Here is a 15393-nt window from a genome sequence, read left to right on the forward strand (position 1 = left end):
TGCCCAAGCGGGTCTCGAACCCGCGGGCTCAGGCAATTCACTCAACTCAGCCTCCCAAAGGCGCGGGATTACAGGCTGAGCCACCGAGCCCGGCTCCTCCAACACTTTATAATAATTATTTCATGGAATTTTGGATGAATATTGCTTAAATGCTTCTTACATTCCTTAACAAATTCTTTTGTATAATATAATTACATGCAATATATAATTATATAACATAATTATATATAATTCATAACTGATATATAAAACATATAAACCATAAAATGAAAACATGCATAGAAAATATAAACAAACATAAAATATATATATATATATATATATAAATTTCAAATTATAAAGCAAAATAACAATAGCTTCTTTTTTCCCCTTAACTTGATTAGTGATAGACCTTGTACTGTTTGATAGTTTAAGTGTGATGTTGAAATTCTGGTATAGCTTTCTCGGGTCAAGACAGGAAGCAGTGAAGCAAAAAAAAAGGAGAGAAGTTCCCACAAGCCAGCCATGCTTCACTGCTCATTGCATTTGACATGCTTCATGATGAGTGAGGGATTCACAGGGCTATGTGCAGCTTCACTGCAACCAGACATAATTAGATCAGTGAATATATGAAGTATAGCTACGTAAAAATCATTCCCAAATTGACTCACAATTATTTACACACATACGTGCAATATGAAGATCTTTAGCAAAATGAGTGAGTTCATATTTATCGATATTTTTCCTGGAACATATCTCTAACAATTAAATTATATGTTCTAAGATTCATATTTTGTCTTTTATTTTCTTAGTGCACTCATCTACCTTTTCTATTTTATACAATGAAAAAATAAAGCAATTGATTACAGAGTACTATTTTTTGCTCATTAGACAAAAGTAGTTTCTCTTTTGACATATTTCTTAAAAGTTTGTTTTAATATTAAAATGAAAACTCTTGTTTTCTGGTCTGTAAAAGCAAACAGATGAAAATCAAGTAAAGAGACTGGACATTAAAAAATTAGAATTTTAGATAATGCAATTTTAAAATGCAAGATCAAAGTTAACTTTGCACTACACTGTTATCAACATTAATAAGTTTTTGGTGAAATACAGGAATTCGTGAGAAAATTATCTCTTTAATCTGGCTTAAAATTAACATTGCATCACAACTCTGACACCATTATTTACTAAGGTTATTGAGTCAAGACCAGTTAGATTTAATCTTTCTTGGTGCTTAGACATGGGGAACTGTAAATAATAATTAACAGCTTAATTAGGAAATTATACATAGGTCTCCAGTGAGGCAATCTATCTATAGACTAATCTAGCACAATGTTGCTAACTCACCATGGATTTTGAGTGGTTATTTGACATCTCTGCCCTTCAAATTCCAGAAATCAGAAGACTAATCCTACTTTTCTTATTCACCTCCCAATGTTTCATTGTTTGCTCATTCGTTTTTATTGTTTCTTTTTAATTTTCCCTGAAAATCAAATGAGATACTCTGTCAAAACAACTTGTGAAATTTAAAGTAATATCCAGATAGTACTACTTACATTTGCCTCTTTTTCAAGCTATCTGGTACATAAGTACCCAACTTGTGCTTCTTTAGCAGGTATTTCAGATATCCAGTGCTAAGTAATTCTAGACTTTTTTCAGAATTTCAGTGGCTCTAAGAGTTTGACAGGAGACATGACCTAAGAAAAAAGAAAGTCAGAGGAGTGTGCATTTCATTACTGCTGCAAGAAACTTACTTAAAAACAGTTAGGGTTCTTCTTTTTGGCTCTACAATAGAATGTTCATTCTAGCCTTCCTTAATTTTTCTATTCTTTTTTATGTTTTGAAAATCCTTAGATGTGCATAATCCAAGGACAATGCTGATAATACTGTGTTTACACATCACTAGTGAAAGGTAAGCCAAATCAGACATGAAACAGCACAACTACAATTAGAGACAGCACTGTTATACGTTCCAGGAAACTGCTTTAAGTTCTTTTTATACATATAGAGCTATATGTAGATAAAAATTTGTCAAGTAAATTCTCAGGGAAGATTGAATAGAAGCAAAGTACTGAAGTGTCCATCCATGTAGGCGTTGTGTCCACTGTCTTAGTCAGTTCGGGCTGCTATAACAAAGCATCATAAACTGGGTGGTTTACAGACAACGAATAATCATTTTTCACAGTTCTCGCAGCTGGGAAAGCCATGATCAAGGCTCTGGGCATCACCATCATTCTGGTTCATAGACGTTTAACTTTTCACTGTATCCTCTCATTGCAAAAGATCAAAACTCTGATCTCTTTGGCCCAGGGTTCCCCAGCTTCCAGGACACAGAACGTGCATTTCATGGCCTGTTGACTGGCCACACAGTAGGTGAGCATTAGGGGAGAGGAACTCTATTTACTGTCACATCAGCGGAAGCATTAGAGTCTCATTGGAGCACAAATTATTTTGTGAACTGCACATATGAGGGATCTAGGTTGTATGCTTCTTATGATAATCTAATGCCTGATGACGCCTTCCCACACTCCATCCATGAAATAATTGTCTTCCACCAAACCAGTCCCTAAAGAATTAATCCCTTTCATAAGGGCTCCATGCTCTTGAACTCTAATTACCTCCTAAAGGCCCTATCTCCAAATATCATTACACTGGGGATTAACTTTCAATATCTACATTTTAGAGAGGAATAAATTCAGATCACAGCACGTACAAACGTGTGAAATGATGAGAGCACTGAGCAATTCTGTTGAAACAATCCCTTTCAATAATCGCCTTGTGAAACTTCAGAATATGTAACATTTTTATTTGTGTAGAACTCATATGTCTTAAAAACATCGAGACAAGTAACAATAAGAATACCAACACAAGGTGAAATAGAAATAAAAGCAAAACATGAGTATAAGATAAATATAAGAAAGAAGTGAAGACCACAAATTAATGGGTCATAAATGAGTTTCTAATTACATGCTTAGAAATAACTAGACAAGTAAAAAGAGTAACACAGTCATTTATGGAATAGTAGTCATCAGAAAGAGAAAAAAAAATGGGCTCCTCAGGGGATATAAGTTATACCTTGTATACTTCTTTTTTTTTAACCTTTTTATGTTGTCTTTTTATTATAGTATTACATTTACAAGCAAAAACTAATTAATTTTATTGAATTTCAATGTAACATTTTTCCTTTTCTTGTACCTGTTTTTTTATCAGTTTAAGATATTTTGCTTATCTCAAGTTCTTTTCTTTTTCCTCTTTTAATTTTTGTTTAAAACTATGAGGTACAATTCAGGGCTAGGTATACAAATATTCACCGTGCAGTTACCCTTATCGATGAGGTGTGTCCCCTCCTTTCCCAGGAAGATATGGACAAATGTCAATTCCACCTCCCCATGCCCACACTCCCCTCCCCACAGTTTCCCACCACTTTTAATCCTCTTCTTATAGTAACACGGTAGTTGTTTAAGGTTCACTTATAAGTGAGAGCATGTGATACTCAGCTCTTTGTTTCTGTGAGAGATCACTCAGTATCATAGACTCTAAGTCCATCCAGGTTGCAGCGAAGTTCATGATTTTGTTCTTCTTTATGGCTGTGTAGTATTCCATTGTGTATATGTACCACATTTTTAAAATCCAGTCCTCTTTTGATGGACAGCACGGTTGGTTCCATGTTCTTGCTATTGTGAACAATGACGCAATAAACATACGTGTGCAAGTAACTTTTTTATAGAGTGACCTTAGTTCTTCCAGGTATATTCCCAGTAGAGGGGTTGCAGGTTCATATGGAAGGTGGATTTTTAGAACTTTTAGGAATCGCCACACTGATTTCCACAGAGGCTGAACTAGTTTGCGCTCCCACCAACAGTGTAGAAGTGTTCCCTTTTCTCCACATCCTCTCCAGCATCTTGTATTTTTTGAGTTATTCATGATGGTCATTCTGAATGGAATTAGGTGGTATCTCAGTGTAGTTTTAATTTGCATCTCCTTGGTGATTAGTGAGGCTGAACATTTTTTCATATATCTGTTGGATGCTCTTATGTCTTCTTTTGAGAAGTGTCTATTCATATCTTTAGCCCACTTTTTAATAGGGCTGTTTGTTTTTTTCTTTTCAGCATGTTTGAGTTCCTTGTAGATCCTTGATGTTAGGCCTTTGTCAGACATGGAGTTGGCAAATATATTTTCCCCAGGGTGGGCTGTATCCCTACTCTCTTAATGGTTCTTTGGCTTTGCAGATCCTGAAGTACCCAGATCATAAGAGATAAGATAGACAATTGGGACCTCTTTAAACTGACAAGCTTCTGCAAAGCCAAAGAAACCATCAAGAGAGCATACTTCTACAAAAAAACAAACAAACAAAAAGCAAAACAAAACAAAACAAAAAAAATAACGAAACTTAAATCTTCATCTGAGGCTCTATCTAAGTAGCCCAGAGTGATAATTCTTTTCTCCAGATTTCCTGCAGGTAATGGAATTACAGATTTCAAATAACTGGATAGTATAACATTTTTTTAGGCAACAGCCAAGGATTTAACACTAAAATAAAGCTCGGTGAGCTTATATCTGTGTGGTCTGGTCTCTTAAGGACAAGCAGAAAATATCTAGAGGAGTGGCTAGATTGAAAATCATCGAAACCACTTAATGAAGATACTTTCTCTAATCCAGTGTATTTATTTGGACTGAAAAACATAGATGGGCATATTCTCAGATGAGAGCCCAGGGCACTGACTCTGAAATGATGATGTATTTTTAATGTGTTCATATGCATTAAAAATCAGACATTGAAAAAATGCAATTAAACATTTCTTAAGAGTTGATGGCTAGTTCAATTTAGACCCAAAGGTGGTACAAAGTAGTTGGTGAAGATCAGGTCAAGTTTTATGTTAAGTACACATTTATTTTGTACATAGAAGTTTAATCAGATTAGCATCAAAGCTTCAGGGAATTCTTTTCAGTGTGTATTTCTTCTGGCTAACATAGAGTTCAAAATGCATGGTGTTATACTTCTGAACAATAAAGATTCTCTATACTAGCCTCGTAATTATTTTTTATCGCCAATATATAATATTTATGTGGCTATCAGATAATAAATATTTTAAATAGTGCTGTTTCATAAACTATCATAAACTGAAAATATCAGCTAAGAACAACTTACATCTAACTTATTAAAGCATATTTCTGTTCCTGCCTACTCCCCAAACCATAAGTAGACAAATACTTTTGATATATATCGGAATATGCTATGGTCTGAATTTATGTACCTCCAAAATGTATATGTTGAAATATATTGAAACACATTTATATCGTGAAAGCTAATTATCAGTGAATATGAGTGATATGAAGTCAAATTTAGACATACAGCACTGACGATATTAGTATAGTAGTTACAATATTTCCAACAATTTCTGGATTGTATATCTCAGCCTCCTTTGCAGTTGAGTGTGGCCACATGATTGAGAGTGAATGGAAGTAACTAACATCACTTCCAGGCCCAGAAAAAAACCCTTCCATTCGTGATCTTTCCATCTTCCAGGTGGACATTGCTGTCTCGGAAATTCTTGGAGGACATATGTTGAGAATGCAGTGTCACCGGCTTTTTTCTATTAAATTACTCCATAAAACAGAATACTTGTAACTTGTATCTGACTTGATGTGAATACCTGACTCAGGAATAAGAACCTATTGTTCAAAAACATTACACATCAAAGGATATATTTGTTCATAGTATTAACCTGTCCGAGTCATTTAACTTTGTCTTACAGGAGAGATCTTGCTTCTATTTGAAAAGGATTTTACTTCTTACCTATTTATATATTTATGAAAGCTGGCCTCTAACATTTTGTTTACACATGGATTCGTTTGACTGTAGCTTGTTTTTTATGGCTTCTTTGAATTCATCTCTGATGAATTATGCTCCAGGCTCTCTGATCTTTTTTCTGTTTCTTAAACATATCAGTCTCACTTTGGCTTATATCTCCTACACTTAATGTTCTCTCTGCATTGTTCCTTTTCTTTCCTTATTTGCCTGACTGACTGCTTCTCATTTTTTATGTGTTCGTTCCAATACCATCATAGTTGAGAAATTTTTGCTCACACTAATACAGAACACCTATAATTTACTTCCAATGCACCATTGCTGTTTTCATAATTATGGGATGTTGCTTCTTTTTTTTTTCATTGTATGTGTATGAATGTATATGTGTGTGTGTGCTCCCCCCCCCTTTCTTTTCTAAATCTAGTCTCCAAGATGACAAGAAATTAGTATTGTTTTTCCCAACAAGTTTTCTTCAGTGCCAAGGATTATCACAGGTACATGTTAGGAGTTTGATACTATGTCTTCAACTCCATGTGAACATTGCTTTTACAGAGACAGAACGACAGGTAGAGAGTTGAATAGTTAAAACCAATGGATTCCCAGTGGATATTAGTATAGTAATGACAGTGTGTTTTCAAGTATTATTGAGGAAAGCTATTTACTGTAGCTCAGAATTACATGGTGAGATGAGGCAAATATTGACTGTGGTTAAAATTCTATAAAAGTTTTATGGGTACCTATTTAGCATTTTATAAAAATTGAAATGAATCTATAGTGCTTTACATACATCATAACCTCTTAGTTAATTAAGAGTTGACTGCCTCTGAAAAAAGTAATAAAGTAAATGTGAATTATTCATTGATTTATTGTAAGATTCAATAAACTTTAAAACATAATATTATTGTATTTTGAAGTTAATGAAAATGTAAAAACTATGTTTAACTTATTTAAAATTTAAAGTCACGTGTCCTTTAGTTCAAACCTGATCATTAAACAAAGACTCACTTTTAAACCTTTATAGAGCTGCCTTTAGTATATATTATATATTTTTGCATATATTTTTAATGAAAAGAATGATAATTGAATTGTTGAACATGAAAATATTAAATCTGATTAACTTATAATTAATATCTGTTCATATTCACTATATAGTAACCGTTAGGCTATATTATTTATGACAAATTATCATAGGTACATGTTAGGAGTATTTTTAACTATAAGTACATATTTAGAAAATCATTTGTTTAAAATTTAAGTAACATGTATGCTAAGAATAAAACTTTTTAAAAATATAAAACATTATTAAGATAATTGTTTTAAAGTGGAGAAAGTCACTGAATTTTGTAATTGAAGTGGTTTTTTTTTAATTTACAACAATATAGAAAATCAAGGTATAAATTTCAATAGACTCTGTGAGAAGATGATTTGTCTTCTTTGTTCTTTCTGTGGAAATGCATGAATATGCTTCTTTATTAAGTATTTAAATACAAATATATAAAATGTATTTATTTATATGTTTAAAACACTGAACTGCATGTTTATATTTTCTCAAATTTAAATAAATACTAGAAAAAAATTAAAAAGCAAGTTCTTATATTGAAGAGGATAGTAGTATATTTAGTGAAACCCATGAATAAACATATGAAATACGAAACACATGCTTAAAGATGTAAGATTTGTGTATTGTTAGAAATTTGAAGAATATGGCACAATACATTGACTCCCTTTAGACAATTGAAAAAATATATATGTATAGAAATTGGCATGATCTAGTCAATAACAAACTATTAGAAGTTTAAGTCCCAATTTGAGAAACAAACTGCATCAACATTGTTTATCCTTTAGAAGGAATATGTCATCCTAATTTTAAAAAGTTATCAAGAAGCTCTCTTTTTCAGCTTATAAGTTTTTTTCTTTAGTCAGGTGAAACATTTAATTTTCTTACCTGAGTTGAAAGTTGAATGTGTAACTGATCATTGTTTCACTAAACAGTTTAAAGACACATTCTTGATGAGATGAAAATTTTAAGCATTTTTCTATCATAAAGAATTCATTTTGCTATTTTTATCCTTGTGTGCACTTTTCATTCGATGGAAATTAATATGAAACTCTTTTGACTAGTTTTATTACAGAGATTGACTTGTCTAAATTGCAAATATTTATATTTGTACGAATGTCAAGCTTGTAAAATAAATTTTAATAATTGTTGAATGTCACAAACCATAGAAGTTTAGCAAATAGTGACAGTTTATAGATGTAAACATTGTCACCTATTTTACACACAAGTGAACCTAAAATTATTTTTTTTGCATGTTAACACCTTAAATTGAATTATTTTCTCACCGACGTCATTAAAAAATCTCAAAATGATTTATGGCATTTAAAATAGCAGCCACTCCCCTCTATTTCTTCTACAATGGTCAAAAATAATCGGCTTTGGAGAAGTTTCAAAACACCATTATAAATTTAGATTTGTTTATGTGCTTTTTTGTTTTCTAATAGCTCCTTTCTATAAAAAGCTTATAGAGTAGCCTAATGGGAAAATAGGTATAATATTTGGAATAATTCAATATAGAGGGAGATTTAAAAGAAGTTACATTCAACATTAAACGGCTATGGTAAGAAAGCATCTTCTTCTGCCCCATTTTTTTTTTGAGTTCATGATAATGTTATTTTATTTACTACATACAAACATCTTTAGCGACTGAAGCTGACAGCCATCTATGAGCTTTCAAGTAAAATTGTTAACATTAAAAAGATCCTATTATTTTCAGCCTAGTTACTCCCTTGCTTTCTATAGCCTGAGTTGCGCAAATCTCACCATTATACATATTTATCCAACTGAGTAAAACAACCTTAATGTCTCTTCAACTTCTTTCTCTAACCTCAGTCACTCATGAGGAATTTGACTTGCATTCACTCATTCTCATGAATCAAATGAATATCGGTAAGTCTCAGAATCGTGCCTTAAACCTTGTGATTGACTTCTTATGTTGGCAGCCTTTCCTTTATGCTCTGATGGCTGGCTACATGGCTTTAATATCATCTCGATTTTTACCAAGAATTATAGTCCTAAACCTAAGGGATACACTCCCATCTTTACTCCCAAAATCCTGCAAGTAAACTGTACACCTTCCTCAACAAAAGCTGCTGAGGGCTCCCAAATACTACCGAGCCATGGACTCTCTAGTTTATAGTTTCTGCTTGTCTCTGGATCACATCATATGTTGGGTGTCCCAGAATCCCCATCGTACTGTGGTGTTAACTTTTTCTTTTTTTTTTCTTTTTTTTTTTTTGAGTTGGAGTCTCACTGTCACCCAGACTGGAGTGCAGCGGCCGCTCCCGGCCACCGCAGCCTCGACCTGCCGGGCTCCAGCGATCCTCCCGCCTCAGCCTCCCAAGTAGCCGGAATTACAGGCATGTGCTACCACGCCCGGCTGATTTTTGGATTTATTGTAGAGATGAGGTTTCGCTGCCCAGGCGGGTCTCGAACCCGCGGGCTCAGGCCATCCGCTCACCTCAGCCTCCCAAAGGCGCGGGATGACAGGCTGAGCCACCAAGCCCGGCTTGGTGTTAACTTTTTAAGATATCTTCTTGCTTCATGTTTAATTTCCTATCACAGATTATATGTTTGACAATTGACTAGTGAATATGATAATGATTGGGCAATGGACTTATCCACCACAGTAAATATTTATTTCGAAATGCTTGAATCTGTCATTCCTGCAATTCAGACCTGTGTGAAATTCACATATTCTCAAAACTAACCTGTACCTGCCTATAAATGGCAATGCAAACCCTTGTCAAATCAAAAGAATAATAATAGAATTGAGGATTTTTTAAAAAATGAACACATTAAGAATAAACATGTCATTGTTTTAAAAGTTTTAGTCCTAAAACGGTCTTTGTTTCTAAACCTAGTAGAGATTTTATTTATGCACCCTAATCATTTTTCAAATACACATGCAATTGTAAAGTGAAATTATTAAAAACAAGTAAATAAAAAGTCCTTTTTTTGTGAGATGAAATTAGTAAAATCTAAAACAAAATGTTCACTAAGTAAATGGCACATAAACACAAGAATTACAATGATAGTAAAAGTTTTATTTGAGAGGAAAATTTATTTTTTCTATACTACAAATATGACAATGACTGTTGAGAAATGGAAAATGTATTTGTGTAGAAATGTAATTGATTTTCTTCTTATGAATCTTAATAGCTAGATAACTTACCAATTTCTCCTACTTTTTCTTTCTTTCTTTCTTTCTTTTTTTTGAAAATGCATGAATGAATTCTTTCGGGTTTTCTATAACAGCTATTATATCATCTTGAGAAAATTATGTGTTTTGCCCCAATCTTTATGGCATTAATTTATTTTGCATTTTCTTGTGCTTATTAGGAATATCATTGCAATGTGACAGATAAACTTTGAGTGTGGGGATTCTTGTATTACTCTTTAATTTAAAATGATTTTCCCAATATTTTCTTATTAAGATTGATGTTATACAAGAGACTTGTAAACAATCTTTATTATGCAATAAAAATATTCTTTGTCTTCTAGTTTTAAATGATTTTTTATGTTATGAAAACATGTCAGACTTTGACAATATTTATTCTGTATCTATCTTTTATGTGCCCTCTTTATTATCTTACTTTGTTAGTATATATAATTGGTTTTACAGATTTTGTGTTTCATCTTTCTTCACCTATCCTAGGATAAAATCAATGTTTTTTTTTTTTAACTCTTTTGGTAGTATTTTATTTTAAAGATGTAGGGTACAATTAAGGATTAGGTACATAAGTGGTCAATATACAGGTGAAGTTTGGGGCTTTATGGTTCTAACTTTGCCTGTTTCAGGATCATGTACGCTTATTGATAATATGTCTCCCCCAACCTCCCCTGGCCGTGACCTGTTACTGCCAATTCCTTTCTTTTAGTATGATGATCATTGTTCAGAGTGCATTTACAAGTGAGAACAGGTACTCAGTTCCTTGTTCCTGTGTTAGATCACTGAGTATGACAGACTCTAAGTCTATATAAGCTGCTGTGAAGTCCATAATTTTGTCCTTCTTTGTGGCTGCATAGTATTCCATTGTGTTAACATATCACTTTCTCTTTTTCCAGTCTACTTTTGATGGGCAGCATGGTTGGTTCCATGTTTTTACTCTTGTGAATAGTACTGCAATAAACAAGCATGTGCAGGTATCTTTTTTATAGAATGGTTGGAGTTTCTCAGTATATTCCCAGTAGGAGGATTGATGAGTCATATGGAGAGTCAATTTTTAGATCTTTTAGAAATTGCCAGTGTTTTCCATAGAGGTTGTGCTAATTTTCCCTCCCACCAACAGTGTAGAAGTGTTCCCTTTTCTTTGTATCCTCTCCAGCATCTGTTGTTTTGCGAGTTATTAATGACGGTCACCCTCTCTGGAGTTGATTGGTATCTCAGTGCGGCTTTGATTTTCATTTCTTCGATTATTAGGGAACTTGGCCATTTTTTCATGTATCTGTTGGCTGCTTGTATATCTTCTCTTGAAAATGTTTGCTCATGTCTTTGGCCCACTTTTTAAAAATTTGCTTTGTTTTTATTTTTAATTATTATTTTTATTTTAAAGATGTGGGGTACAATTCAGGGTTAGGTACCTAAGTGGTTATCGTGCAAGTAGAGTTTGGGTACCCTGATTGATGTTATGCCCCCCCCACCACACTCCCCTGGCAGTGTGCCACTACTGCCAAACCATTCTTATAGTATTACGATAAATGTTCAGGGTTCACATATGAGTGTGTTTGTATAGTACTCAAATCTTTGTTTCTGTGATAGATCACTGAATATTATAGACTTGTTTAATAAATTCTGTATTAAGCCATATTTTGGACAAGTGCTGAAATTCCTTTCTGTAGCGAAGTCAACTCACGGTGCAAAACATCACACCCCACCCAGCATCATCTTGGTATAAAGGTAACGTAGCTCAACTGAATGAGACAGAAAGTCTTTCAACAATCATTATCTAAAAAACTCTGGGCATCAGCCTGAACCCAGCAGTTCAAGGCTGCGGTGGCTGTGAACATACCATGGCACTCCAGTCTGGTAAACAGAGTGAGACTCCTATTAAAAAAATATAATAATGTTAAAAAACCCTTAGGTGTCATTAAAATGATATGTTTAAGAACATTTCATAGAACATTAAGTAAATGATCACCTGGACCTGGTGTTTTCCTTGCAGTTTCATTACAAATATTTTAATGTTTTAGAGTTTATAGTAGTATTCAAGTTCTCTGTTATTTGAATGCAGATTCCTTTTTCTAGGAATTTTGGTATTTCATCAGAATTTTCAAGTTATTACCATCATATTTTATTCTTATGTTTACATGCATTGGTCTCTGCTTTATCATTATTGATTTGTTGCATTTTAGTTTTATTTTTGAGGCCTTTGTTTGTCTTATTTTGTTTTACACTTTATTTCATTTCAATTTTAGACTTGTAGATGAACTGATACTATTTGTATGGATATCTGTTTTCTCTTTCATCAATTTGGTCAGAGATTTTTCTATCTTATTTTATTTTTTCAGAAGTACAAACTTCACATTTATTATTTTCTCTATATTTTAAAATTTTTTTGTTTCTTATTATTATCTGTATCATATCATTTTACATGTACCTTGTCTTTCTGGGCTGAATATTTTCAGTATCTCTAGGAATATCCTTCAGTACACTAAATATTTCTTTGGAAATCCAAACTTAAACTATAATAAATACTATAATATTTATAGAAATTTCACATTCACTTTCATTTTGTCTTTCATGCCTAATAGATTTTGTCAATTGGTGAATTTTGTGATTATATTATGTGTTTTGTTTAAATTACATACATAGTTGTATACAGTGTATCTGTAATTAGTCTCTGGGGTTCTCCATGCTATTTCCACTAATTCTAAATTATGTGCTTTCTTTCTCATGTATTTTGTCATCTCAATTAGCCTTTATTAATAAGTATATGTATTTATTCTTTTTAAATGTAAATAAGTCATATTAATTACCTTTTCCACTTTGTCAGGATGATTTTAGGTGATAAGTTTCTCATACAGAGTACTAAAATTTTTAACATCTGAATTTTGACAAAAATGAAAAAACCAGAGCAAAGGTCTTTGGCAAAGCTACAAACATCTGGAGAATAAAATAAATTCCTTTATCCTACTGTTTTCTTACTGTGACTTACAAAATTTGCTCTTAGTAAGTTAACATTAAAAACATCCGGAGTTAATAGCAAAACACTATTGCTCTGAGAAAAGTTAGTGTGAGTGCTATATATGAATGTGGAGGTCAGGGAGATAGCTGGAGAAAGTGCTAATAAATATCCAGAGTTATTATTTATAAACTATCCCAACTATAAAATACCTACCTGGTTTTCTACAACTATATAAAAGAAAAAGATTAGCAAATCACCACTTTTCATTTCACATAGTCATTTAAAAACTTTTGACTGGCAGCATTATTTTGGAAGAAAACTAAATAGCATTTTTTACACATCACATTTATTTTACCATTTCATCTCTACTTGATTATTGATGTGCCTTCCTTTATCATTTTCAGATATATCTTGTGAGTACTTATTTGCTTCTGATAGTGAAGGTCATATCCTAGTGAAGACATGCACAGAAAGAAAACGTTGTCCTCTGAGACTTTGTTGGTGGGAAGCTCTGACCTCCACCTACCTATTCAAACAGGCATTTGTGTAACTCCTACAGCTGGAATGACTACGTGAATTTTAGAGAGAAATGTTCTTACTTCAAGTCAAAGAACAGAAAAGAAAAAGTTTTGAAGAAAAAATTTTAAAAGGCTACTTTTATTTTACAGGTCTAAACATGTGCTGTTTATTTAGGAGGTGTGTGTGTGTGTGTGTGTGTGTGTGTGTGTGTGATTTCAGGACTCGTGGAGAGGAGAAAATATTTCAAATATAAACATGTTGAAGGCAAATATATTTTATTTTGATGAAATAACTGATTATTGATATAATACAATTATTTCTCTTAGTAGAATATTTCTTAAAATATATCATTTTTCAGGACAAATTAATAATTTTTATTTGTTCTGTTGGTTTCTTATTTAAACTTAAGTGCAGACAGTAATGGAAAGTGTTAAAAATGTGTTTATAATTACTAGTAAAGCTGAAATGTTTTTACTGGTGAGTTTGATTCTTTAATATTTTTGGTAAATTTCTTCAAGGTTGACTCTGCATTTGTGAATTTCAAAATATAACTTTGACTAATCTAAGTGGAGCAGAAGAACAGCGCTCTCACCTACATTAAACTGATATTAAATAGCACCAGCAAAAGCCATGCCTAATAGTATGTGCCTCTAATTCACCGAAGGCCTGACCCTAATGGCCAAGAGCACTTCAATTAAGTTTCATTGCTCTTCATTACATTTCCTCAACATATGAGTCTGATGTGATTGTTTCTGCTCTCTCAGGAGACGGGGACTTTTGATAAGGGTTAAGAGTGGGGGATAACTTTGGTGTTTATATCATTTAATTCAAATGGGAAATCTCCTTAGGGTTTTTCGAATCCAACTATTCGGTGGTATTCTTTCTTCCTCTTTGAGTTATTATTGCTTTCTAATCTTGCTTAAATACTTAATTTAATTGTTGTTTTTACTCTCTATTATTGATGTGCTTCTATTTCACAGGAATGCACAGATTGCCTTTTGTGACAATGAAGAGGAAGAAAAATATCAGTAACCCAAATGATTTTTATAGCTAAATGTTCTCTCATACCTTATGAAGATCTTTGTACTAACATGCCAAGCAGCCCATAAAGAGATAAATGTATTTATTTCACGTATATTAGAGAATGTGAGACTTAGGTAAAGTAGTTCCTGAGGTCAAATGCTATTGATGGGGAGTTTTCATTCTATATATTTCATTGTACAATGGGATAAGGAAGATTAAAACGACCTATACAAATTCCTACCAGTTAATGATAAAAAGTCAGCAGCGAAAATAGAGAATGGACAGCTCGTATAAATGATGCCAACACTAAAAAATTGAGACCATTAGTAGTAACGTGAATCAGCTCTGGATACTATGTGACAATGTCAGATGTCAGGAGACAGAAAGGAAATATTGGTCCTTTCCAAGGAATCCAAAATAATAAAGAGAGTAATTAAGTAGATTAATCATGGTCATGAGGTTATGCAATCAAGTTGGTAAGACTCTACCCATGAGTGAATGTAAGCAGGTGATAGAATTTTTGTTAAGTAAACAGGCAGTAGAGACAGAGAGACACTGAAAAATATAAAAAGTTTATTCATATGTAGACATAAAACTGAGCAAAACTTCATGTAATTGCTGTTATACTTACTACATGGTTTTCACCAACTAACTTATTTTACTTGTTACATAAAAATTATGTTTTTCAGATTAAATCAGAGTGCATATATATGAAGTAAAAGAGAAACAAAATGAAAGAAACTCATAATTTTAAATACCTAGTGGAAGAGGAATGCAATCTGTATAGGTTTGTAGGAAATAATAAACTCTTTTAAGTTTTATTTGATAATAATGGAGATAGATGATGTGTATATTCTTTACATACTTTATACATTCAA

Source organism: Carlito syrichta, unplaced genomic scaffold (genome assembly GCF_000164805.1).
Source record: "Carlito syrichta isolate Samal-C Ts95f unplaced genomic scaffold, Tarsius_syrichta-2.0.1 Scaffold90095, whole genome shotgun sequence".
NCBI classification, from domain to species: Eukaryota; Metazoa; Chordata; class Mammalia; order Primates; family Tarsiidae; genus Carlito; species Carlito syrichta.